Source organism: Saccopteryx leptura, chromosome 1 (genome assembly GCF_036850995.1).
Source record: "Saccopteryx leptura isolate mSacLep1 chromosome 1, mSacLep1_pri_phased_curated, whole genome shotgun sequence".
Classification (NCBI taxonomy): domain Eukaryota; kingdom Metazoa; phylum Chordata; class Mammalia; order Chiroptera; family Emballonuridae; genus Saccopteryx; species Saccopteryx leptura.
In genome coordinates, this window is record NC_089503.1 from 74,304,642 (window position 1) to 74,331,410 (window position 26,769).

At 36.9% G+C, this 26,769-nt stretch overlaps 1 protein-coding gene and 1 pseudogene across 5 annotated transcripts in view; both read right to left on the reverse strand.

Annotated features, from left to right (window-relative positions):
- GRM5 (glutamate metabotropic receptor 5) overlaps positions 1 to 26,769 on the reverse strand; it is a 515,185-nt gene that overhangs the window by 157,208 nt on the left and 331,208 nt on the right. The gene's annotated exons all lie outside the window — the stretch shown is intronic.
- Positions 12,044 to 12,172, reverse strand: LOC136390024 (U1 spliceosomal RNA; annotated as a pseudogene).

The following is a 26,769-nucleotide window of genomic DNA, read 5'->3' on the forward strand; positions in this document are numbered from 1 at the left end:
GTTGCTCGCTGGGTCCTCTTGTACAGTCCTTTTGTGAGGATAACTGAAGTCACACACAATCTATGCTGCCATCTTGACTATGTCATACCGGCCAGCAATTTAGTTGTTATAGAAATTTTAAACATGATTGTCATATAGTTCAATTTATAGTTTTGATATATGACTCCTTTTTTTTATAAATATATAGGTTTGAAGAAATAAAAGCAGGGGTACTTATTAGGACTACAGTAATTCACTTGAAGACTGATGAGGGTTTAAACAGGGAAGTGATCATAGGATAACAAGTAAGGAACTAACATAAGAAACACTATATTTTGGTGTTCACAGAGGCAGGATTTTTTGATTAATATTGTGGAGACAGAGAAAAGAAAAGAAATCTAGAATGACTGAATTTTCCTATTTGTGTGAACAGTACTATTCACTAAAGAGAAATGTACATTGGGAAGTTTAGCTTTAGATATGTTGACTTTGAAAAGTTTGCAAGACATTCAAGTGCATTATGTCAAGAATGCAGTTACTCATATAATCTGGATTTAGAGAAGTCTTGCCTGAGATACTTAATTTAAATGTGGTCAATGAATCAGTCTTTGGTAGAACTGTTAAGGGGAAATGTGATAACCTTAGGGAAGTGTTTTTCATGATACAAGTAAGGGAGAAATGTGGAAGTTCAGATTAAATACTAACAGAAGGCCTGACCAGTGGTGGCGCAGTGGATAAAGCGTCGACCTGGAAATGCTGAGGTCGCCGGTTTGAAACCCTGGGCTTGCCTGGTCAAGGCACATATGGGAGTGATGCTTCCAGCTCCTCCCCCCCCTTCTCTCTCTCTGTCTCTCCTCTCTCTCCCTCTCCTCTCTAAAATGAATAAATAAAAAATTAAAAAAAAAGAATAAGCTTTAAAAAAAATAAAAATAAATAAATACTAACAGAATACATACATGCAGAAGATACCCTTTCAGGAATTGGATAATGAAAAGGTAAAGAGAGAAGGAAGTAACAATGGGGTAGTGATGGGGAGTGGAGTGCTAACACAAAGCCAAGGAAGGCAAGAGCTTCAAAAGGAACAATACAGCTAACAGCATTAGATTCAACAGAGAGCATAAGATTTTAAACTGTCTTTATTATCTGGCAACACAATTGGGGAGGTTTGGTGGAACAGTGAGGAAAGAAGACAGAGTTGAGTGGAATAAGAAAGAAGGAGGAGAGAGAAAGAAGACAAAGCCAATTTGGACCATGACAGAGAGTAGACTTACCTGGTTTCCTCTAGCAGTTCTCAACAGTTTAGAAACAGGGCTGCTGTAGGCAGATCACAGAATGGATTTTGCTAAATGAGTCAACTATAAGATTTGCAAGAGACTTGAGAGTTTGGCTGGGAAAGTGGTTGAAATAATCAACTCTAGCATACGATTATTAAGAAGGTCAGGCTGGCCTGGAAGAAGCTGAAATAGTGGAGTAGGGGGAATGGACAAATAGTTAAACAAGGGCATTCTATGAGAGCAAGATCATAGAGAGGACAGCAAAAACAAGAGATTGTAAAAGCAAAAAATAGATGGCAGAAGTGAATTAAGAGATGATGAAAGCATGCTTATTCAGGGAGTGGGATACTGGATATACAATTTCTGGAAGAATTCTGGTGATGTGATTACACACGTGCTAGTAGAGATTGGCACTTATTTTTCTTATGCATCATGTAACACTATTCTCAATTAAATTTTATTTCAACCAATTATTTTTAAGCACACATATATTATCATGTTAGGTTATCATAATGAAATTTTACCAGCAGAAGCTCTTGAACAGGCATCAAGAACTAACATTTTAATACTGAGGAGCTTATTTTGTTAGTATCATTAATTATGGTTTATTTGTTGAGTTGTTTTAATTCAATGTGATATTTAACTGATGAACAGAATATTTTTATCTAAATGAGCACATCACTCTGTCTTTCCTTCTAACAACAACAACAACAGCAAAACCACTGATAATATTGGCCCTCTAGAAGAGTTAGGGTTTTATGCAAACAGTTACACACATGCACACACATATATCAGTACACATGCTAACACATGCAAGCACACATGATGAAGGTCAGTTAGCACAGGGAAAGCAGAAGCTGTTATTTCCAGTAAGCATGCCCTCATCTAAGTGTTTATTCCTTACAGGTGTTTTGTAAAGGGGAAAGTGTTACCAAAAAACTAAGACAATATGACGATCTGCGGTTATGAAATTATTGTAAATAAGGATTGCAAAATTTTAGTCACAATTCAATAGAGAAGAGTAAACAACATAAATAACTCTGAGTTTGAAGTGAAGCAGCTCAGTCATTCTGCTCTGGACCTGCATCTGGTGCTTACAGTCACCCCAGAGAAGCCAGGCAATTTAAGAATAATTTATATCTGAGAAGTAGACTCATTTGTTTCTCATCTTACCGAGTTTTTTTATTATAGATATTTTCTAAGTTGATAAAATTGGTTTTCTAGTTTGCTATTGCCCCTAAATAGTTTAAATATACTGGCTGTTTATGCTTGAATGTCCAGTTAGAACAAAATTCATGTTTCAGAAGTAAAAAGGAAGGGAAAACTGTTTTGGGAAGTATATTTTATCTTTAGCAGAAAATACGAACCCAGAAAATGAGAGAATAGAGAAGGGTTGGACAGGGCCAAATGGTTTATAGTTTGATATCAGGAGATGCCACACTGTTTTGAAAAATATATTATGATTAAGTAGTATCTATGTGCTACAGGTTGTGGGATTGTGTTGTAGTATGTGAAAAAAGCAGATGTGCAAACAAGGTATAGACTTACACAGGGAAGCACTGAGAGGATTGAGAGAACATGAGGCAAGAATCAGTACGTCTTGTCTACATGCTGGATCTAATATCTATCAGAGCGAAGTGAAGAATCACTCTGAGTTACGTTTGGAAGGGAAGGAGTGTTGAGTATCACTGACCTCTGCTGCATTTTAGATAATCATTTCTTCCTTGATACTTTCTTATCCACAGTACCATCCTCTCCTGGCACTCCTCGTAATGCCCTGACTTCTCCATTCTCTGGAATTCTCGGAGTGAGCCTCTGCATCTTAGGGATCCATGTTCCCTGGGGTTTTGTCTTTGGTATTTTCTACCTGTACTTTTATACAGTCTCGTTTACATTTCATCCTATCACTTCACTTAGCATTTTTACCTAATTATTCCTAAATCTCTATCTCTAGTCATGTTATTCTTCCTGAGTTCTAGATCAGAGTATTTAACACTTATGAGATAGTTCCACCCAGGGGTACCTCCAGTATGACTTGTCCAAAACTACAATATTAAACATTCTCAGTGGAAACATTTGTCCTTTCTTCTATACATAACACTGGGGAACAAAATTTTTGTAGCATCCACAAAAACACTTATTCTTACCTAATTTGAGTGTGCTGATCTCAAATCTGACATTAGTTTTTCTCTGTAAGATACAGTTTCTTTGCAATTCAAGATTTTAGCTTTCCATCTTATTGTAAAGTTTTCAACATTTAGTTTAACATAATGAAGTAGAATGTCTTCTTGGGCATCATCTTTGAGAAAATATAATAATTTATATCTATAATGCAACAAATACACTAATACAATAAAAGATATGATTGCATCAGAATTTGTCTAAAATTTCAAAATAGATAATATTAAAACACATTTTAATCATAAAATTTGCGCAAAACTTATTTAAATTCTATTCAGGCAAAAATTTGTGTTTCTAGCTCTTGCATTTGTGTACTTGTTGAGGACAATCTCGTTTCATGCTCCAGCACTGGTCTGCTCATCACTAATAGCTCTAAGATTTTCAGAAAACTTATCAAGGTGTCTGTTCAGGAAGTGAATCTTTTTTTTTTTTTTTTTTAAATAAATTTTTATTAATGGTAATGGGATGACATTAATAAATCAGGGTACATATATTCAAAGAAAACATGTCTAGGTTATTTTGTCATTAAATTATGTTGCATACCCCTCGCCCAAAGTCAGATTGTCCTTCGCCACCCTCTATCTAGTTCTCTGTGCCCCTCCCCCTCCCCCTAACTCTCCCCCTGTCCACCCTCCCCCCACCCCTGGTAACCACCACACTCTTGTCCATGTCTCTTAGTCTCATTTTTATGTTCCACCAATGTATGGAATCATGTAGTTCTTGTTTTTTTCTGATTTACTTATTTCACTCCGTATAATGTTATCAAGATCCCACCATTTTGCTGTAAATGATCTGATGTCATCATTTCTTATGGCTGAGTAGTATTCCATAGTGTATATGTGCCACATCTTCTTTATCCAGTCTTCTATTGAAGGGCTTTTTGGTTGTTTCCATGTCTTGGCCACTGTGAACAGTGCTGCAATGAACATGGGGCTACATGTGTCTTCACGTATCAATGTTTCTGAGGTTTTGGGGTATATACCCAGTAGAGGGATTGCTGGGTCATAAGGTAGTTCTATTTGCAGTTTTTTGAGGAACCACCATACTTTCCTCCATAATGGTTGTACTACTTTACAGTCCCACCAACAGTGAATGAGGGTTCCTTTTTCTCCACAGCCTCTCCAACATTTGCTATTACCCGTCTTGTTGATCATAGCTAATCTAACAGGGGTGAGGTGGTATCTCATTGTAGTTTTGATTTGCATTTCCCTAATAACTAATGAAGCTGAGCATTTTTTCATATATCTGTTGGCCATTTGTATCTCTTCCTGGGAGAAGTGTCTATTCATGTCCTCTTCCCATTTTTTTATTGGATTGTTTGTTTGTTTGTTGTTGAGTTTTATGAGTTCTTTGTAAATTTTGGAAATTAGGCCCTTATCTGAGCTGTTGTTTGAAAATATCATTTCCCATTTAGTTGGCTCTCTGTTTATTTTTATATCAGTTTCTCTTGCTGAGCAAAAACTTTTTATTCTGATATAGTCCCATTCATTTATCTTTGCCTTCACTTCTCTTGCCATTGGAGTCAAGTTCATAAAATGTTCTTTAAAACCCAGGTCCATGATTTTAGTACCTATGTCTTCTTCTATGTACTTTATTGTTTCAGGTCTTATATTTAGGTCTTTGATCCATTTTGAATTAATTTTAGTACACGGGGACAGGCTGTAGTCGAGTTTCATTCTTTTGCATGTGGCTTTCCAGTTTTCCCAACACCATTTGTTGAAGAGGCTTTCTTTTCTCCATTGTGTGTTGTTGGCCCCTTTATCAAAGATTATTTGACCATATATATGTGGTTTTATTTCTGGGCTTTCTATTCTGTTCCATTGGTCTGAGTGTCTATTTTTCTGCCAATACCATGCTGTTTTGATTATTGTGGCCCTATAATATAGTTTAAAGTCAGGTATTGTAATGCCCCCAGCTTCATTCTTTTTCCTTAGGATTGTTTTGGCTATTCGGGGTTTTTTATAGTTCCATATAAATCTGATGATTTTTTGTTCCATTTCTTTGGAAGTGAATCTTAATGCTCATGTTACATCCAATGTCGTGGAAAGCCAACAGCATCCTCTGAACCAGAAGTTCATAGTTTTCTGCTTTTTTGTTGCCAAGAAAGTTCTTTGTAACTGCCACAAAAGACTGCCATGCTGCTTTTTCTTCTTTATTCATCTTCCTGGCAAATTCTTTGCCACAAATGAGGGTTCAAATTTGAGGTTCATCGAATATACCTGCTTTTATCTTCTTGAAAGACAAGGCAGGAAAAGCAGAAGTAATATGTTGAAAGCATTTACTTTCTCTATTCAAATCCTGAACAAACTGCTTCATTAAGCCAAGTTTGATGTGAAGTGGGAGAAAATGATCCTGTCTTGATTAACTACAGGTTCATTCACAATATTTTGCATCCTTACTTCCAGAGCTTCATGTTTTGGCCACTCTTCCTGTGTCCAATGTTTCTTCTGAGCTCGGCTGTCCCACAAACACAGAAAGCAAGGATATTTTGTGAAACCCCTCTGTTCTCCTAGCAGGAAATTTACCATTTTAAGATCCACACAAATGGGCCCTGGCCGGTTGGCTCAGTGGTAGAGCGTCAGCCTGGCGTGCAGAGGTCCTGGGTTTGATTCCCGGCCAGGGCATACAGGAGAGGCGCCCATTTGCTTCTCCACCCCTCCCCCTCTCCTTCCTCTCTGTCTCTCTCTTCCCCTCCCGCAGCGAGGCTCCATTGGAGCAAGGATGGCCCGGGCACTGGGGATGGCTCCTTGGCCTCTGCCCCAGGCGCTAGAGTGGCTCTGGTTGCAGCAAAGCGACGCCCCGGAGGGGCAGAGCATCGCCCCCTGGTGGGTAAAGCGTCGCCCCCTGGTGGGCGTGCCAGGTGGATCCCGGTCGGGCGCATGCGGGAGTCTGTCTGACTGTCTCTCCCCATTTCCAGCTTCAGAAAAATACAAAAAAAAAAAAAAAAAAGATCCACACAAATGAACCAGTTATGCTCCTCATACTTCAGAAAGTTGAGAATAATTTTTATGTCATTATATTCTTCTCACAGATGAGTTGAATAACCAATTGGAACTGCTGCATAAGCATTACCATTGTGTAGGAGAACACATTTCAGACTCCATTTAGAGCTGTCAAGAAATAGCCACCATTCTGTTGGACTGTAAGTAGTAACACCTGCCTAGCTGAGAAGACTACTGATATCATGACAGTAAACAAAGTGTTTGTCTTTGGAAAAAAAGTCCACAAAAATTTGTTCATGCTTCCTGAAATGGGATACTTTAGCTGACCAGTGAAGTACATTCTTTTCTTGAAGCCTGGAGGCTAATAACTCAGCGGCTTTCTTTGATAGGGCCAAATCTCTTATTAAGTCATTCAATTCGGGTTGGTTAAACTGCTGAGAGGTTAATGACTGCTTAGAATCAGAAGAAGACCCTTCAGATTCTAGAACCATTTCCTCATACATCTTATCAAAATACACTTGATCATCATGTTCACTTTCTTTGTCCTTAGAAGAAATAAAACCATTGAAAACTGGAACTGTGAGTGTCTCAGAATGTGGGGTAGGTCGTATTGCTGAAGGAATATTAGCATAAGCGATCATATGCCGTTTTTTCTTGCCGATGCCCTTTGTATGGACCAGACAGAAATAACAGTCACTGCTGTGGTCCTTAGGTTCACATCAAACCATGGGAATACCAAAAGGCATTCCTTTGCGGTTTTTTTTTGTCCAGTCACGAAGTATTTCCTCACAATTATGACACACAACATGATGAGCCCAATTCTTGTCTTGATTGCCAAGGGGAACTTGAAAATAGGCAATATATGCACGTGTCACAAAATGATGAAATATTGTGCCTTTGACGTTGAAGTTGTAACAACCACATATATAACAGAAGGTGTCAGGACTATTCTTACATTTACACCTACTCGAAGAAGCCATAATTCAATCTTAAAACAAAATAAGAGAGTGTTTTTATCAGATAATAATTTTGTACATTTAAAAACAACTACAATTATGTAAAAGTGATGTTTGTAAAACATTAATTGCCTTGTGATTATGTTCAATCCAAGAGTCGTTGCCCTTTAACTCCAATTTAAAAACCAATGCATGCCATTAACTGTAACAAAAAGAAATTAAAATTTCATAAAAACTAGAGCATGCACTGAAAAACAGATTTCAGATTTGGAATCAGTGATGCAGAAATATATAGAAACAGTTCTACAACCTCATGTAACAGAGAATGAAAAAAATTTGTTTCCCAGTGTAATGTAATGATATTACTACCATTATTCTTCTTATTCAAACCAGTCTTTGGGGAGGGCCAGTGTCACTCTTTTACTCTTTATTCAATGATGTCCACCTTCCAGAGACAAAGCCATGGTCCTTGTATCCTGAGAACCTATTTTTTTCCCCATCCCCACTCCAGTGATGGATTTATTTAGGGGCTCATTCTCTCTCACTTGGAATAGGTACTACTGATCTTTTGTTGCTGCTATTGATAATATTTATAAAACAAAAATTTAATAACATTACGTCTCTGCTTAAACATTTTCTTTGGCTCTCTCTGCTTTTAAATAAAGTCCAAAATCCTTTAAAAATCACATAAGATCCATCAGGCTGTTGTCTTTGCTCAATATTATCTCTCATCATTCTCTGGTTATTTTTGTATGCCCTGGTTTTTTTAAGTTCCTCCTCGAAGATATCATGGCTTCTTACTAATTCTCCTTACTACCAGTTTTAATAATTTTTCATGTTTGCTTAGTCACATCTTCTCCCTCTTCATTTTACTAAAATCTACATGTTCTTTTAACCTCATTTCAGATGCCTTTTCTTCTAAACCTTTTATAATCCTGCCTGTCTGAAAGAGGTATTCATTTCTGTACCATAGACACCTGTACATAATTTCAATTTGGTATATATCACATTGCATTTCAATAGTTTATATTCCTCTTTTCTTCAAGAAACAGTGAAATTCTTACAGATGGTGTTTTATTTCCATAGCCCCAGAACTTAACCCATTGCTTGTCAATGAACAGGGACTCTATAATCTTGGATAAACTGGAGTGTGACAATTTTTAAAGATGAAGGACTTTGTATGAGAAGGGAAAGAGATATATCAGCAATTTAAGTGGATAAGGATTTTGGAGGATGTGCTGAGCTTTCAAGCCTATGGGGAATTTGAGAGAGGAAGTCTTATTTTCTGTCTTCAAGAAGATTAAAGTCTTCTTGGTTGATAAACTTTTGATACACAAAATAATTTAGAACAACCTAAGGCTATCTATAAGCCAATAGCAAATGTAATGATGCACACAAAGAAGAGAAGTTCAGCAGTAGGAGATATTTAAAGAAATAAGGATAGTCAGATCAGGCTTTAAAGAAAGAACTGACTTATTATATATTATAGGTATTTTATAGGTTGGGAAAAGTGGGATTATTCACATAAAGGGCCCATCAGGCAAAATGGTAATTTTCATGGCACATGTGACAGGTAGTAAAAACTGCATCTTTACTATTGCTTCCATTAAGATCTAAACTCTCTCCCAAGATTTTGTCCAACAATTATATAACTATTTACCAGATGGTTGTATCAAGGTATCCACCCTCATCTAAAACTCAGTACTTAAAAATAAAACTTATTTTCTTAAAACAAAAAAACAAATAAACAAGTAAACAGAAAAAAAAAAACTCATTTTCTTTACTCCCTATCCATTTGCTCTGTCTAGGTTTTTTTCAAGTCATCCAGACTATAAAACTTGGACTCATTCTCCTATATCCCTCACACATAGAGCCAAGTAATGATCTTGGTAAATAACAGGCATTCTACAAATGCTTGGAGAATGAACAAAAGGAAAGACTTTGGAGTGTAATAGCACCATGTGGAAAGTTATACATAGGACAGATGAATTCAATGTGGAAAAGCAGAAAGAATGGTCATAGTTGAGGATCTGGGCATCTCCACATGAAGAGAATCAATCAACGTGAGATAGAGAATTAGAACATCAGACACTGGGATCAATGAAACAGAACAGAGAATCCATAAATAAACCCACACTTTTATGGACAACTGATATTTGACAAAGGAGGTAAGAGCATAAAATGGAGTAAAAACAGCTTCTTTAACAAATAGTGTTGGGAAAATTGGACATCTACCTGCAAACTAATGAAACTAGACCACCAACTTACACCATTCACAAAAATAAACTCAAAATGGATAAAAGACTTAAATGTAAGCTGTGAAACCATAAGCATCTTAGAAGAAAATATAGGCAGTAAGCTCTCTGATATCTCTTAGAGCAATATATTTGCTGATTTATCTCCATGGGGAAGTGAAATAAAGGACAGGATAAACAAATGGGAATATATCAAACTAAGAAGCTTTTGCACAGCTAAAGACAATAAGAACAGAATAAAAAGACAAACTACACAATGGGAGAACATATATGACAATATGTCTGATAAGAGGTTAATAACCAAAATTTATAAAAAACTTGTAAAACTCAACACCAGAAAGACAAACAATCCAATAAAAAATGGGCACAAGAAATGAATAGACACTTCTCCAAAGAGGACATACAGATGGCCAACAGGCATATAAAAAAATGCTCAACATCACTAATCATTAGAGAAATGCAAATTAAAACCACAATGAGATATCACCTCACACCAGTCAGAATGGCGCTCATCAACAAAACAACACAGAATAAGTGCTGGCGAGGATGTGGAGAAAAGGGAACCCTCCTGCACTGCTGGTGGGAATGCAGACAGGTGCAGCCACTGTGGAAAACAGTATGGAGATTCCTCAAAAAATTAAAAATCGAACTGCCTTTTGACCCAGCCATCCTACTTTTAGGAATATACCTCAAGAACACCATAGCACTGTTCCAAAAGGAGAAATGCACCCTCATGTTTATGGCAGCATTGTTCACAATAGCGAAGATCTGAAAACAGCCCAAGTGTCCATCAGTGGATGAATGGATTAAAAAGCTTTGGTACATATATACTATGGAATACTACTCAGCCATAAGAAATGATGACATCGAATCATTTACAACAACATGGATGGACCTTGCTAACATTATATGGAGTGAAATAAGTAAATCAGAAAAAACTAAGAACTATAAGATTCCATATATAGGTGGGACATAAAAATGAGACTCAGAGACATGAACAAGAGGGTGGTGGTTACGGGGGCGGGGGGGAGAGGGGAAGAGGGTGGGAAGGGAGGGGCCCAAAGGAAACCAGATAGAAGGTGACGGAAGACAATTTGACTTTGGGTGATGGGTATGTAACATAATCAAATGTCAAAATAACCTGGAGATGTTTTCTCTGAACATATGTACCCTGATTTATCAATGTCACCCCATAAAAATTAACAATAATAAAACAAATGTCCTGAAAAGAAAAAAAAAGTACACTAGATGCTGGGAACTGTAGCTCTATTTTCATGAAGCCTTAGATTAAAGCCCCGAGGTTAGTTCTTACAAAGAACTTGGCACCAGGAATCATTAGGAAAGTCAAAATATTTTATCCTTTAGGAAAGTTATCAGCAGTTCATAAAACTTAATTTAATATCTTGAATTTTATTATAACATTCTCATAAAATTTAGTCTAATTCAGTGTTTTATTCCTCTAATTGATTGGTTTTATAACCATGATTGACTACCGTCCAATTCCCATCCCTTCCAGAAAAATAGAGTGAACAATAAATTTTTTAAAGGACATAATTTATTTAGTCTTCAATGAAATGAATTATTTCTAAACTTAACTGTTTATTATGCACTTACTATACTCTATACTACCACTGAGTTACAATGACAAATAAGACATTCTTTATCCACCCCACCCCAACCCCAAAGCAGTTAAGTTCCTTGGGCAGAGATATTATATTTTTGTTATATTTATATTCCAGAACTTAGAAAATAATAAACACTGAATAAACATTTTTTGAATTGAGGGATGACAAATGACACACTATATGGGCTATGATTTATATATGCACATTATGTTATAGGAAGTATACAAAGAATGATAATTACATATTACCTAGAACAGTGTATTTCAGAGACTAGGTTTTCTTTTCATTTTTTTATTTTTTATTAAGTGAGAGGTGAGGAGGCAGGGGAGCAGAGAGACAGACTCCCACATCTGCTCTGACTGGGATCCACCTGGCAAGCCCACTAGGGAGCTATGCTCTGCACATCTGGAGGGGTTGCTCTGTTGCTCTGAAAGGAACTATTTCAGTACCTGAGGTGAGGCTATGGAGCCATCCTTAATGCATGGGGCCAAACTGCTTGACCCATTCGAGCCCTGGCTACAGGAAGGGAAGGGAGAGAAGGGGGAAAGGTGGAGAAGCAGATGGTTGCTTCTCCTGTGTTCCCTGATGGGGAATTGAACCCAGGACTTCAACATGCTGGGCCTACACTCTCCTGCTGAGACAAATGGCCAGGGCCAGAGAGTGGATATTCAATTAAAAAATTTTGGAATAACAAAGTGACTAAAACATGGTGAATCTCTCATCTCAAGTACTCCATTATTATCAAGATGCTAGATAAAGGAAGTGACTTTTTATTTATTTATTTATATTTATTTATTTATTTATTTATTTATTTATTTATTTTTATTTTTTTATTGTTGCAGTTGAGTTTCCCACATTTGGGGAACTCGCAGGGGTCAGCACATCCGTAGTGCAATGGATAAGCCTCGCCCTGGGAAAACCACCTTCATGATCATGGTATCTCCCCTGCCAGGTAAGTATAGAAGTGACTTTTTAAAGTAAAAATTAAAGACTTGATAAGTTAATGGATACTTAAAGCTAAAGTTAATCCATTCATATAATTAATACCTATTTATTTGGCACCTACTGTATGCCAGGCACTGCCTTTAATGTTTGTGGTCAAATAGTGATCGTGACACATACATTTTTGTTGAAAGAACTCCATGATTATTCCTCTGAAATAATATAAAACCAATTTGTATTTGAGAAATGAAAATACTCTCTTCTCATTACGTAACTGCTTGAAAAACACTTGAAATCTGTGGAAGTGCAGTTAATGACATGATAACAAGGTGTTAAAGACATGCATTAATAGATCTCTAAATTATTTTACTGGTGGACAACTTGAATTTTACATTATTACTTATATTAATGTCTAATAAAGTTAATGCATCTATCTGCATTTATGTGACTAGAAGATATAGGTAACATAAACCTAAAATCTCCCTCTGGACAACGTTTATGTGAGGTTGAAAAGCTGCTAATGCTATTCTCCCAGTATGAGGGAGAAATCTGTCTGAGAGTAAGGCTGAAACATGGAGAGTCACAAAAAAGTGGAGTCAGAGTCCTGCTCACACATGCCCAAGACTTGACCGTTTGTACTTTTAATATATGAACTTATAAGTCCTCTTTAATGCTAAAGCCGGTCTACAATATCTGTTATTTGTATCAAAAACAAAAATATTAAATGTTACAGGTATGTGTAAAATTGAGATGTAATTATGAATTTATTATTGATCATAAGGCTGTATCTTTGTGCCTTGATTTTCTACATTAGACATTTAGTTGGAAGAAGGAGACTTATTTTATCGAATACTAAAAATTGGTAAGTTTTTAGGTCAATATTGCACGTTATCACAATACATGCAATGTTACAGTATAATCAGTTACTAATAAATTATGTATTTATTTCAAAATATTGAAATTAATATATTATAAAGTATTGATAGTAAATATATAGTTCTTGCCTGACCAGGCAGTGGCACAGTGGATAGAGCGTCAGACTGGGATGTGGAGGACCCAGGTTTGAGACCCCAAGGTCGCCAGCTTGAGCGCGGGCTCATTTGGTTTGAGCAAAACTCACTAGCTTGGACCCAAGGTCACTGGCTTGAGCAAGGGGTTACTCAGTCTGCTGTAGCCTCATGGTCAAGGCACATATGAGAAAGCAATCAATGAACAACTAAGGTGTCACAACGAAAAACTAATGATTGGCGCTTCTCATCTCTTTCCATTCCTGTCTGTCTGTCTCTATCTATCGCTCTCTTCCTGTCTCTGTACAAACAAACAAACAAAAATATGTATATAATTCTTAATAATTTAAGAATCACAATGTACAGAATAATGTAAATTTAAGATTACAAACATGATGAATTTTTAGTTGAAAACTAAAGAAGTTGACTTCCATGAATACATGAGGAAGGAAACATTTAATCTGGGCTCAAAAGATGACTGATAATTAACCAAGTAAAAAAACGCAAGTAATAATTAATCAGGTAAAGCAGTATCCTAGGAAGAAGTATCCCACTGAAAGCCCAATGTGAAGCCCCTAAGGTCAGAAGGAACACGACTCATTTAAAGAAATGAAAGAAGAGCAGGGCAGAGAGTGAGAGAGAGTGGCACACGTGCCGAAGGCCACATCGTAGTAACTGCACAGGCCACTTTAAGATTTTAATCTTTGTCCCGAGATTAATGAAGAATAACTGGATAGTTTCAAGTAAGTAATGAGAGGGTCAGATCTGCATTTTAGAAATATTATTCTATATCTTACTTAAAATATAAAAAATGAGAGATTAAAGGCAAACATAGAAGATGCAGTTGCAAATTAAGATGCAATTACACTGATTCATGAGAAAGGTCCCTGTAGCTTAAAGAATGGTAGTGGAGATAGAAAATAGTCAAGAAATTTGAGAGATAGTGAGAAATAGAACTGTGGGAATTTCAAACTCCTTGGCTACATAAAGAAAACAGAGGATGCCTGACCAGGCGGTGGCGCAGTGGATAGAGCGTTGGACTGGGATGTGGAAGACCCAGGTTCGAGACCCTGAGGTCACCAGCATGAGCACGAGCTCATCTGGGCAGAGCAAAAAAAAAAGGTCACTTGGTCTGCTGTAGGCCAAGGCCATGGTCAAGGCACATATGAGAAAGCAATCAATGAACAACTAAGTTGTCGCAATGAGAAACTGATGATTGATGCTTCTCATCTCTCTCCGTTCCTGTCTATCTGTCCCTATCTATCCCTCTCTCTGACTCTCTCTCTGTCCCTGTAAAAAAAAAAAAGAAAACAGAAGATTATATGACTTTTAAAATATTTTGCTTAAATAACTGTAGGGATAGTTGTATCATTCATTAAGAGAAGGTACACAGTTTTGTGGAGAAAATAAAGAATTCCATTTAAATATGATGGCTTTCTAATATACAAGTAGAGATGTTAGATATACCAGTTTGGGATTCAAAAGTGTTTGCATTGGAGACATGAATCTGAGAATAAGGAGTCAGATATATTAGGTTATAAAAGAAATCAAATACACACTAGCTTGGTTAAGATATGTATGCACACATATGTATGTATGTACATAGCATGTATATATGTATGTATATCTATCTATCTATCTATCTTCATCATCATCATTATCCATCCATCTGGATTCTATTGTCTTACATTACTGGGAAGTCCAATCATAGAGTTGACTTCATGTTATCATTGTATCCTGAGACCTCGACTATTTTATTAGCTGTTTCAATTTAGAAGCAGAGAGGAAAGCTAAATTAAATTAGTTTGAAAACTATGTGAAAGATAAGTTGAACAGCAAGTGTCATTCTAAAGGACAGCTCTATAAATGACACTTGACTTTACCACATTTGATTTTCATTAATTAAATTCAGTAAAACACAAGCTTGGCCACATACTAGACAAATTCATTTTCTGTTTCTTTGTTTTAAGTGATAGTAGGGGAGATACAGAGACAGATTCCCACATGCTCCCTGACCAGAATCCACCTGGCAAACCCCTCTGGGGCCAATGCTCTGCCCATCTGAGGCCATGCTCACAACTGAGCTATTTTTAGCACCTGAAGTGGAGGCTCCATGGAGCCACCCTCAGCAACTGGGGCCAATGTGCTCAAACCAATTGAGCCATGGATGCAAGAGGGGAAAAGAGAGAGAGAGAGGCAGGGGAAGGGGTGGAGAAGCAGATGGTCATTTCTCCTGTGTGGCCTGTCTGGGAATCAAACCTAGGAGTTCCAGACACTGGGTCAATGCTCTACTGCTTGGCCAACTGGTCAGGGTGACAAATCCATTTTAACTAAGGCACTTTTCTATTTTTGAGATCTTGACCTTGAATCTCACTCCCTTAACTGTATGTTTCATGACACCTTCCTTACTCTTCATTCTTTTTTATTCATTTAATGAAACAAGAAAAACAAAGACCTGAGGATTGCTACAATTCCAATGATTAAACTCCCAATTTACTTACATAGACTTAGTTTATTATCCTTCTTTTGGCTTCTCCAGATCCTGTGTTGGTTTTCTATGACAAGTAACTTCAGTGACAAGCTCAGCATTAAATCAAAATTTTATACTTCTTGATCTTTCATCGTGTCTACATCTCACTTCCATCACATCATCCTCACCGTTTTCCTTCTTCAACCTCCTTGGTGATCTGAAACTCACTCAGAAAGAGGTGTTTAAGGAAGATAGTGAAGGCGGAATCATGACATAGATTCTACCCTGTCTGGAATATTCCATGATATAAATTTCCTACTTTAATCATAAGTGATATTGAAGAGGTTGCATTTTTATATATAAAATTAAAAAAAAATCAGAGCTGAATTGAAAGGTCTCTTGAGTGAAGAGATCTACATCACTTACGAAAGGAAGAAAGTATGTTGAAACAAATATGGAACAAATTCATCATGGAGTCAAATACCATGGGAAAAACATAATATTAGATGAGAGATCATTATAAGACTTTTGCAAGGCTCTGTGGCTTTTGTACAACATCTTCATGAGTGATTCTGTCTCAGCTTCAATGTCTTTCATTGTATCTAGATCTCAAACACTCCTCTTCCAGACTCTTGAATGGACTTCCTCTCAGAATCCTTGCAAGCATTTCAATGCTTCTCCCTGCATGCCTGCCTTTCCTGGATCTTCAAATTTACACAGGTCTCAACATCTTAAAAAAAAAAAGTCTTAACTTGATCCTAACTCCTCCTGAGGTGTGTCATATTCATTCCTTTTGTTCACTTTCAAATTTGTATTAGTGGAGCACGCTTTATATTTCTACCCTATTATTTTTTTACCTTTAAAAATCATCTTGCCCTCTACTCCTCTTAGAGAAATTGTTTTGTCAAGTAAATAAATGCTGACACAATTTCTTTTTTTATCTTTCTTTTTCTTTTATTTTTTTTTTAACGTTTGTCCATTTCTTCCTTTGATCTCTCTAGAGCTCAAAATTTCTTCTTCAACTCTTTCACTCTGGTATCATGACCCAGTGTTATTTGGTTTGGAACTACATTTGTGAATCCTTTTCTTCCTTTTAATTTCTGGATTATATTTCCTCTGTTGTACACAAATTCTAGAGGTTGAACTCTTCTGTTTTTGTTCTTCATATTGCATGCTATCTCTCTTTTTTTTGCTAAATCTAACCATTCTTAAAATGATAGCTACTCATTAAATGATGCAATTTTTAGCCAAGTTAACTGCCACATTTACATATGAAAAAAACAGTGCTCACACAGAACACCAAGATTACCAACATTCTTAGTATGATTTATAATTTATGATTACTTTTTTATTTAAATCCAAGAAACTGACTTTAAGTAAACTAGGACTCAGGGCCCAGAAATAATACCATATTTCCTTATCTATCAGTACACATCTATGGAGTTGCTGGGAAGCTGGCTGAATTAGAGGCAGAGCCTGGAGGATGCAAGCATCAGCATGCAACTTTCATGTAAATATATAAATTTCAGCAACAATCTAACCTTGAAGAATAATTATTTAAATAAAAACACTGAGCTCATAATTCAAATCAGAAAAAGGTAAAAATTGATTATAATCAGTGTTGGTGTTAGATATAATCATGTGTAGCAATAATACACAGGGCTACCTATCTATTAATTCCTGTGAAAACTACCACCAGAATATCAGTTATTTAACCTGAAACATATGCACCATTTCTTTTCTCTCTTTAAATCCTATTTATCCTTTAAGTACACATTCTGGCATTAATTACTTTCTGATATTTCACCCAATCCTTGCTTTACTCTCAACAATGAATCAATTTTTCGTACAGCTGCTTATAATGCTTTGTTGATATGCCTGTTTATGCAGTTATTGCTAATCATAGTTGGGCAGGGTATAGTCACATGTTAATTTGTACATACTACCACTAACTTGTGATGCCCATGAATTAAAGAAGCCTTCCTCCCTTCCTCCCTCCCTCCCTTTCTCTCTCCTTTCATCCCTCTGGTCCTCCTTGTCTCTCTCTTTCCTTCCCTCACTTCCTTTATTCATGTTTTCTTGGTATTCCCCACTTGTTTGGTTCATTATAGCTACTCAGAAGCTTACAAGTGTTTAAATTGCATAGTCACATTTTAAATGATTTCAATTTCATTGCTATCTTAAAGAGCTAATTTCTCAACTCACACAAAAACAAGATACTTCCCTCCCAACTCATATAACCATTATGTTATTAATAAAGTTTCAATTCTATGTTCAAGGTACTTTTCCTCCCAACAATTTATGATAATGAGTCATAGCTGTAATGCCACTACAGGCAGGTCTTAGGGGATCATGGTCCCCACAAGGCAGTGCATTAATTTCACACTGTGGTTCATTAATGGTATTGTCCGTGCCCCCATGAGGTACATGTGTTTGTAAAATCCTGATGTTTCCTGATTACTCAGCTTGCAATCTATTCCTTGAACAAAAAATCCTTCTCATTATGTTGTCACAAGGGAAAACAATGTACACAATCATCTTCTATTATCTTACCATTTCTTATTGCACCTGTTTAATTAATTAGTTAATTAATCAAGTCATCCATCTAGCTCCTGCTAGACTAAACTTGTTAAAGACTTCCTAGGCATAATGTGATAAGCTATGAACAAAATTATCAAAATGGAGTCTGTCAGTTGGCATTGTCCTCCAACTCACTATTACTCATTCAAAATATCTTTACTAAATTCTATTATTTGGAAATTATTTTTCAGTATACTATATGTATATTGATTTTGGTAGTTTTAAAGAGCTATTTGTGCTCTTATGCAAGATTCAACATCTACTTTGGATACAAGAAAACTGATTATATTGGGCAAAATAGTTTAACAGCTAAAAAATATTTAATGAGTCCTATTACCTGCCGATCACTTTCCTTAGCACCAAAAAGTTAGTGGTAACAAGTGATAAGAAGGGTGCCTACTCTTATGGAGCTCCTTTTGGAAGGATGGCAGAAAAAACAAATACATACACATATATAATAACTTTAGGTAGTGATGAATGATATAACAAAATAGATTAAAGGCAATGGACTAGAAAATAATAGTGGAGGGGATCATGGTACTTAGCTAGAGTCATCAGGACAAAGTACTCTGAGTTGGTGACATTTGAACTGAGACCTGAATAATGAGAAGGAAGTAGTTATATGAAAATCTGGAAACAGAATATTCTGGGAAAAGAACTTTGAAAATACAAGGTCTCTGATGTAGAGAAAAGCATCAATGTGTTGTAAGAATAGAATGGGGGACAATGTAGCTGAAGTATAATGAAGAAGTGGAAGAGTGGTAAGAGATTACTTTGAAGAAGTATAGAGGGATCCAAGCACCTTGGATTTGTAGGCCATTTCAATCTCAATGTGATCTACTAGCCCAGGAAAGGTATAATGATGGCTTTGAATTGAGAAATGCAAATCTTGGTGATAATAATTATTTATATTTTGAAACATAAACACAGTGAATTTCCTGTTGGACTGGAAATGAGTTATAAATAGAGAGGAGTAGAGGGTAAGCTCAAAGTTTTTTGCTTGAAGAATGCATGGTAGAAATATAATTAAAGTGAAGATATCTTGGGTGGAACAAGGTTTCAGAGCACAGATCAAGGTATCTATATAAGTAGGTTCAATTTAAAACGCCTGTTAGACCATCAAGTTTAGATGTTGAGAAAGCAGCTGAGTAGATAAGTCTGGAGCCCAAGAAGAGTGGCCCAGTCTGTTGACAATACATTTCAGAATCAGCAGCAATAGAGATGGACTTCAAAACCATAGAAAACTGAGACTGGGAGATGACGTCAGAGTAATGGCGGGGTAGGAAGCGATACCGATAAATCTCCCCCAAAACTCAACAAGATCTACAACCAGAAACAGAAAAACCTATACTTGGAGCTTCCAGATGCTTCGCAATACACCCAAAGGTATGATTGAGTGAAAAATTGGCTAAATATATAACCAAACCCCGAAGGAAATAGGGAGTAAGAAATGCTCCGCCTTCCTCACTAACCTAAACAGGGCGGCTTTCTCTGGTAACTGTGAATATAGAAACTGAGGCGGGCAAAGGGGGTGAATACAAACGGCTGAACCAGGCTGTGGCACGGAGATCCAAGCCGAGGAAAATCTGATCCTGTGGCAACCCGGGCAATACAAGCTAACACTCGCGCCAAACCCAAACAAAGAAAGACAAGCGGCGCGGCCATTTTACCCGGTCTCCGGGTTGGTGCGCAGTTAGTGGGCGAGAGATTTCTTCCTAGGCCCCGGGAGTCAGTGCCCGTGTTGCCCCACGGAGGCCTTTCTGTGGGCCGAGGGCAGAGTCTCTGGGCAGCCCCAGCGCCCTGGGAAAGCCACGCACGGGAGGGAGTGAGAACTAATTCCAATGGTGGAGATTTTCCTTGCCGAGGGTGTTTCACTCAGAGGGAAAGCGGCCGGCCTCATATCCTGGTTTGCGCGCGCAGATAAGGAGTGAGCGATTCCTCCGAGTGCCTCGGCAGTGCGCGCCCGTGTCATCGCACAGAGGAGCAGAGTCAGGGGCCTTTGTGTGGGCCAAAGCAGAATCTCGGGCCGCCCCAGCGCCTTGCAAAAGCCGCGCACGGGGACGGAGCGAGACTCAATTCCAACGCTGCAACTTTTCCCAGCGGTCGGGGGTTTCACTCAGAGCGTGAGACTGCTGGCCGGATATCCTGGTCTGCGCGCGCAGCCAGTGAGTGAGAGTTTTCTCCAAGCACCCCGGAAGTGGGCACCCGCTTGTGTTACCGGACAGAGTGGCAGAGCCAGAGGTCTTTGAATGGCCGGAAAGCCCGCCTGATTATGCTAGCAGCTCTGACTGACTGAGCCTTACCCAGAGCCCTGTGCTGAGTGGAAATAGAGTGGGGAGTTGCCAGCTCTTTGAGCCTCTTACTATCCAGGCAGAGGCAGCAGCAACCCCATAGCTGGATTATCAGGCTACTAATTGAGGAAGGAAAGACTAGGAGAAAGGCTCCAGGAACACGGACTCTCTCACTGTCGGAGCCTATAAATGCTAATAGCCTCGACTGCCAACGAGACTAAAGCACAATACATGACATTGCCATAGAGACTTATCAACTGCAAACCTCCACCTGAGCGTGGCAAAGGGGAAAAACCCGGGGTACAGAGTCACCGACCAGGAAGAGGGAGAGAAAAGAAAAAGCAAGAAGATAACCTCTCAAAATCAAGAATAATCCGCAGACTTTATAACCTATCTCATTTTATTATATTTGTTCGTTTGTTTCTCTTATCTTCATTCTTGATACTTTTTTTTTCCTCCTCCAATTTGGCCGATTAACTCTCTACCGGTCTTACTCTCTCCTCTCCTTGAACTACACTACCCATAAGTGTTACATCTCCCATTATCTTTTCTCTTCTCTTCCTTTCTCTCTATGAGGGTTGCACTCCAAAACCCTTAACTCTCTCTCTCTCTCTCCTTTCTTTTTTCTTCTTTTAGTGGTTCCCTCTTTTTTTTCTCTCTCTCTCTCTCTTTCTTTTCTCCCTCTATATTAGTTTCTTCCTTTTTCCTTTACATCTCCTCTCATTCAAACCTCAATAACAAACAAATTATCTTATCTGGGATTCAAACTTATGTTTGTGGCATTTTGGGGGGTTTTTACTTCACCTTTTTAACTCACTAGCAGTGCTCCCATCCCTTGCTCTCCATATTATCTAGTTCTTGTTCCACTAAATACAATAGTAATTTTTTAATTTGTCCCCCCATTTTTCCGTTTTCCTCTTAATCCTCTCATCATAACTCTTAGACAACCAACACCTAAAAGCAAATCATTTTATTCTTGACCCAAATTTTTTCCTTATTTGCTTTTTGTGGGTCCATACGCTCTTTTTTTTCTTTTTTCTTTCTTTTTTTTTTTTTTTTGCCCCTTTATTACTTTTCCCCAATTCAGGACCTCCATCACAGGCATTGTTTGTTATAATTCACAGTCCACCACAAGATTTTATCAAGAAAGAGGGGAGAGGAGAGGAGAGGAAAAAAGGAGGGGGGGAATAATTTCCTTTTTTTTTTTTTTTTTTAATTTTTATTTTATTTTATTTTTCTTTATTTCATTATTAATTTTTTTTTAAAAAAACAACTCTTTTCAATTTTTTTTTATTATTTTTTTAAACTTTTTATTCTTTATTAAATCTCATTAATACTATCAACAAAACCACCCTCAGATGCCATTAAGGAAGAGAAAATCGAATATCATGGATACAAAAGAAAGAGAGGTAACACAGCTAGATGAGGAAAAATCTATGGAGAAAAAATTTAATATATTGGAAACCTTGGAGCTAAATGACAGAGAATTCAAGATAGAAATCCTAAAAATCCTCCGAGATATACAAGAAAACACAGAAAGGCAATTTAGGGAGCTCAGAAAACAACTCAATGAACACAAAGAATATATGTCCAAGGAAATTGAAACTATAAAAACAAATCAAACAGAGATGAAAAACTCAATTCACGAGCTGAAAAACGAAGTAACAAGCTTAGCTAATAGAACAGGTCAGATAGAAGAGAGGATTAGTGAAATAGAAGACAAGCAACTTGAGGCTCAACAGAGAGAAGAAGAAAGAGACTCAAAAATTTAAAAAAATGAGATAGCCCTACAAGAATTATCTGACTCCATCAAAAAGAATAACATAAGAATAATAGGTATATCAGAGGGAGAAGAGAGAGAAAATGGAATGGAGAACATACTCAAACAAATAATAGATGAGAACTTCCCAAGCCTGTGGAAAGAACTAAAGCCTCAAGTTCAAGAAGCAAACAGAACTCCAAGTTTTCTTAACCCCAACAAACCTACTCCAAGGCATATCATAATGAAATTGACACAAACCAACAGCAAAGAAAAAATTCTCAAGGCAGCCAGGGAAAAGAAGAATACAACATATAAAGGAAGGCCCATTAGATTATCATCAGATTTCTCAGCAGAAACTCTACAAGCTAGAAGAGAGTGGACCCCAATATTTAAAGTCCTGAAAGAGAGGAACTTTCAGCCATGAATACTATACCCATCAAAGCTATCCTTCAAATATGAAGGAGAAATAAAAACATTCACAGATACAGAAAAGATGAGGGAATTTATCATCAGAAAACCCCCACTCCAGGAATTACTAAAGGGGGTTCTCCAATCAGATACAAAGAACAAAAAAAAACAGAGCCACAAGTAAAAGCTCCGAGAAGAACACAATAAAACCAAATTTAAACTGTGACAACAACAAAAAGAAAGAGGGGGAGAAGATGGAGATTAACAGTAGCAAAGGACGATGGAGTGCAAAAGTACTCACAAAATAGTTCGCTACAATGAACAGGGTAGGGACCCTTTTCATTATTCAAAGGTAACCACCATTGAAAAAACCACCACAGAAGCACATGAGATAAAAAAGATAGCAACAGTGGAAAGATGTATGGAATACAACCAAATAAAAACAAAAGATAGAAAAACAAAAGAGAAGGATCAAACAAGACACGAAACTAACAGAAAGCAAGATATAAAATGGCAATAGGGAACTCACAAGTATCAATAATTACACTAAATGTAAACGGATTAAACTCACCAATAAAAAGGCACAGAGTAGCAGAATGGATTAAAAAAGAAAATCCAACTGTATGCTGCCTACAGGAAACTCATCTAAGTAACAAGGATAAAAACAAATTCAAAGTGAAAGGCTGGAAAACAATACTCCAAGCAAATAACATCCAAAAAAAAGCAGGTGTAGCAATACTCATATCGGATAATGCTGACTACAAGACAGGAAAAGTACTCAGAGACAAAAATGGCCATTTCATAATGGCTAAGGGGACACTGAATCAAGAAGACATAACAATTCTTAATATATATGCACCAAACCAAGGAGCACCAAAATATATAAAACAGCTACTTATTGATCTTAAAACAAAAACTGACAAAAATACAATCATACTTGGAGACCTCAATACACCGCTGACGGCTCTAGATCGGTCATCCAAACAGAGAATCAACAAAGACATAGTGGCCTTAAACAAAACACTAGAGCACCTGGATATGATAGACATCTACAGGACATTTCATCCCAAAGTGACTGAGTATACATTTTTCTCCAGTGTACATGGATCATTCTCAAGAATTGACCATATGTTGGGCCACAAAAACAACATCAGCAAATTCAGAAAAATTGAAGTTGTACCAAGCATATTTTCTGATCACAAAGCCTTGAAACTAGAATTCAACTGCAAAAAAGAGGAAAAAAATCCCAAAAAAATGTGGAAACTAAACAACATACTTTTAAAAAATGAATGGGTCAAAGAAGAAATAAGTGCAGAGATCAAAAGATATATACAGACTAATGAAAATGACAATACGACATATCAGAATCTATGGGATGCAGCAAAAGCAGTGATAAGAGGGAAGTTCATATCACTTCAGGCATATATGAACAAACAAGAGAGAGCCCAAGTGAACCACTTAACTTCCCACCTTAAGGAACTAGAAAAAGAAGAACAAAGACAACCCAAAACCAGCCGAAGAAAGGAGATAATAAAAATCAGAGCAGAAATAAATGAATTAGAGAACAGAAAAACTATAGAAAAAATTAATAGAACAAGGAGCTGGTTCTTTGAAAAGATCAACAAAATTGACAAACCCTTGGCAAGACTTACCAAGGAAAAAAGAGAAAGAACTCATATAAACAAAATCCAAAATGAAAGAGGAGAAATCACCACGGACACCGTAGATATACAAAGAATTATTGTAGAATACTATGAAAAACTTTATGCTACTAAATTCAACAACCTAGAAGAAATGGATAAATTCCTAGAAAAATACAACCTTCCTAGACTGAGTCAAGAAGAAGCAGAAAGCCTAAACAGACCTATCAGTAGAGAAGAAATAGAAAAAACCATTAAAAACCTCCCAAAAAATAAAAGTCCAGGCCCTGACGGCTATACCAGCGAATTTTATCAAACATTCAAAGAAGACTTGGTTCCTATTCTACTCAAAGTCTTCCAAAAAATTGAAGAAGAAGCAATACTTCCAAACACATTTTACGAAGCCAACATAACCCTCATACCAAAACCAGGCAAGGATAGCACAAAAAAAGAAAACTACAGACCAATATCTCTAATGAATACAGATGCTAAAATACTAAACAAAATACTAGCAAATCGAATACAACAACATATTAAAAAAATAATACATCATGATCAAGTGGGATTCATCCCAGAATCTCAAGGATGGTTCAACATACGTAAAACGGTTAATGTAATACACCATATCAACAAAACAAAGAACAAAAACCACATGATCTTATCAATAGACGCAGAAAAGGCTTTCGATAAAATACAACACAATTTTATGTTTAAGACTCTCAACAAAATGGGTATAGAAGGAAAATATCTCAACATGATAAAGGCCATATATGATAAACCATCAGCTAACATCATATTAAATGGCACTAAACTGAAGGCTTTCCCCCTTAAATCAGGAACAAGACAGGGTTGTCCACTCTCTCCACTCTTATTTAATGTGGTACTAGAGGTTCTAGCCAGAGCAATCAGACAAGACAAAGAAATAAAAGGCATCCATATCGGAAAAGAAGAAGTAAAGGTATCACTTTTTGCTGATGATATGATCCTATACATCGAAAACCCCAAAGAATCCACAAAAAGACTACTAGAAACAATAAGCCAATACAGTAAGGTCGCAGGATACAAAATTAACATACAGAAGTCAATAGCCTTTCTATATGCCAACAATGAAACAACTGAGAAGGAACTCAAAAGAATAATCCCCTTCACGATTGCAACAAAAAAAATAAAATACTTAGGAATAAACATAACAAAGAATGTAAAGGACTTATATAATGAAAACTATAAACCATTGTTAAGGGAAATCGAAAAAGATATAATTAGATGGAAGAATATACCTTGTTCTTGGCTAGGAAGAATAAATATAATCAAGATGGCTATATTACCCAAAGCAATATACAAATTTAATGCAATTCCCATCAAACTTCCAATGACATTTTTTAAAGAAATAGAGCAAAAAATCATCAGATTTATATGGAACTATAAAAAACCCCGAATAGCCAAAGCAATCCTAAAGAAAAAGAATGAAGCTGGGGGCATTTCAATACCTGACTTCAAACTCTATTATAGGGCCACGACAATCAAAACAGCATGGTATTGGCAGAAAAATAGACACTCAGACCAATGGAACAGAATAGAAAGTCCAGAAATAAAACCACATATATATAGTCAAATAATTTTTGATAAAGGGGCCAACAACACACAATGGAGAAAAGAAAGCCTCTTCAATAAATGGTGCTGGGAAAACTGGAAAGCCACATGCAAAAGAATGAAACTGGACTACAGTCTCTCCCCCTGTACAAAAATTAACTCAAAATGGATCAAAGATCTAAACATAAGACCTGAAACAATTAAGTACATAGAAGAAGACATAGGTACTCAACTCAGGGACCTGGGTTTTAAAGAGCATTTTATGAATTTGACTCCAATGGCAAGAGAAGTGAAGGCAAAAATTAATGAATGGGACTACATCAGACTAAGAAGTTTTTGCTCAGCAAGAGAAACTGATAACAAAATAAACAGAAAGCCAACTAAATGGGAAATGATTTTTTCAAACGACAGCTCAGATAAGGGCCTAATATCCAAAATATACAAAGAACTCATAAAACTCAACAACAAACAAACAAACAATCCAATAAAAAAATGGGAAGAGGATATGAATAGACACTTCTCCCAGGAAGAAATACAAATGGCCAATAGATATATGAAAAGATGCTCATCTTCTTTAGCTATTAGAGAAATGCAAATCAAAACGGCAATGAGATACCACCTCACACCTGTTCGATTAGCTGTTATTAGCAAGTCAGGTAACAGCAAATGTTGGAGAGGCTGTGGAGAAAAAGGAACCCTCATACACTGTTGGTGGGAATGTAAAGTAGTACAACCATTATGGAAGAAAGTATGGTGGTTCCTCAAAAAACTGAAAATAGAACTACCTTATGACCCAGCAATCCCTCTACTGGGTATATATCCCAAAAACTCAGAAACATTGATACGTAAAGACACATGCAGCCCCAT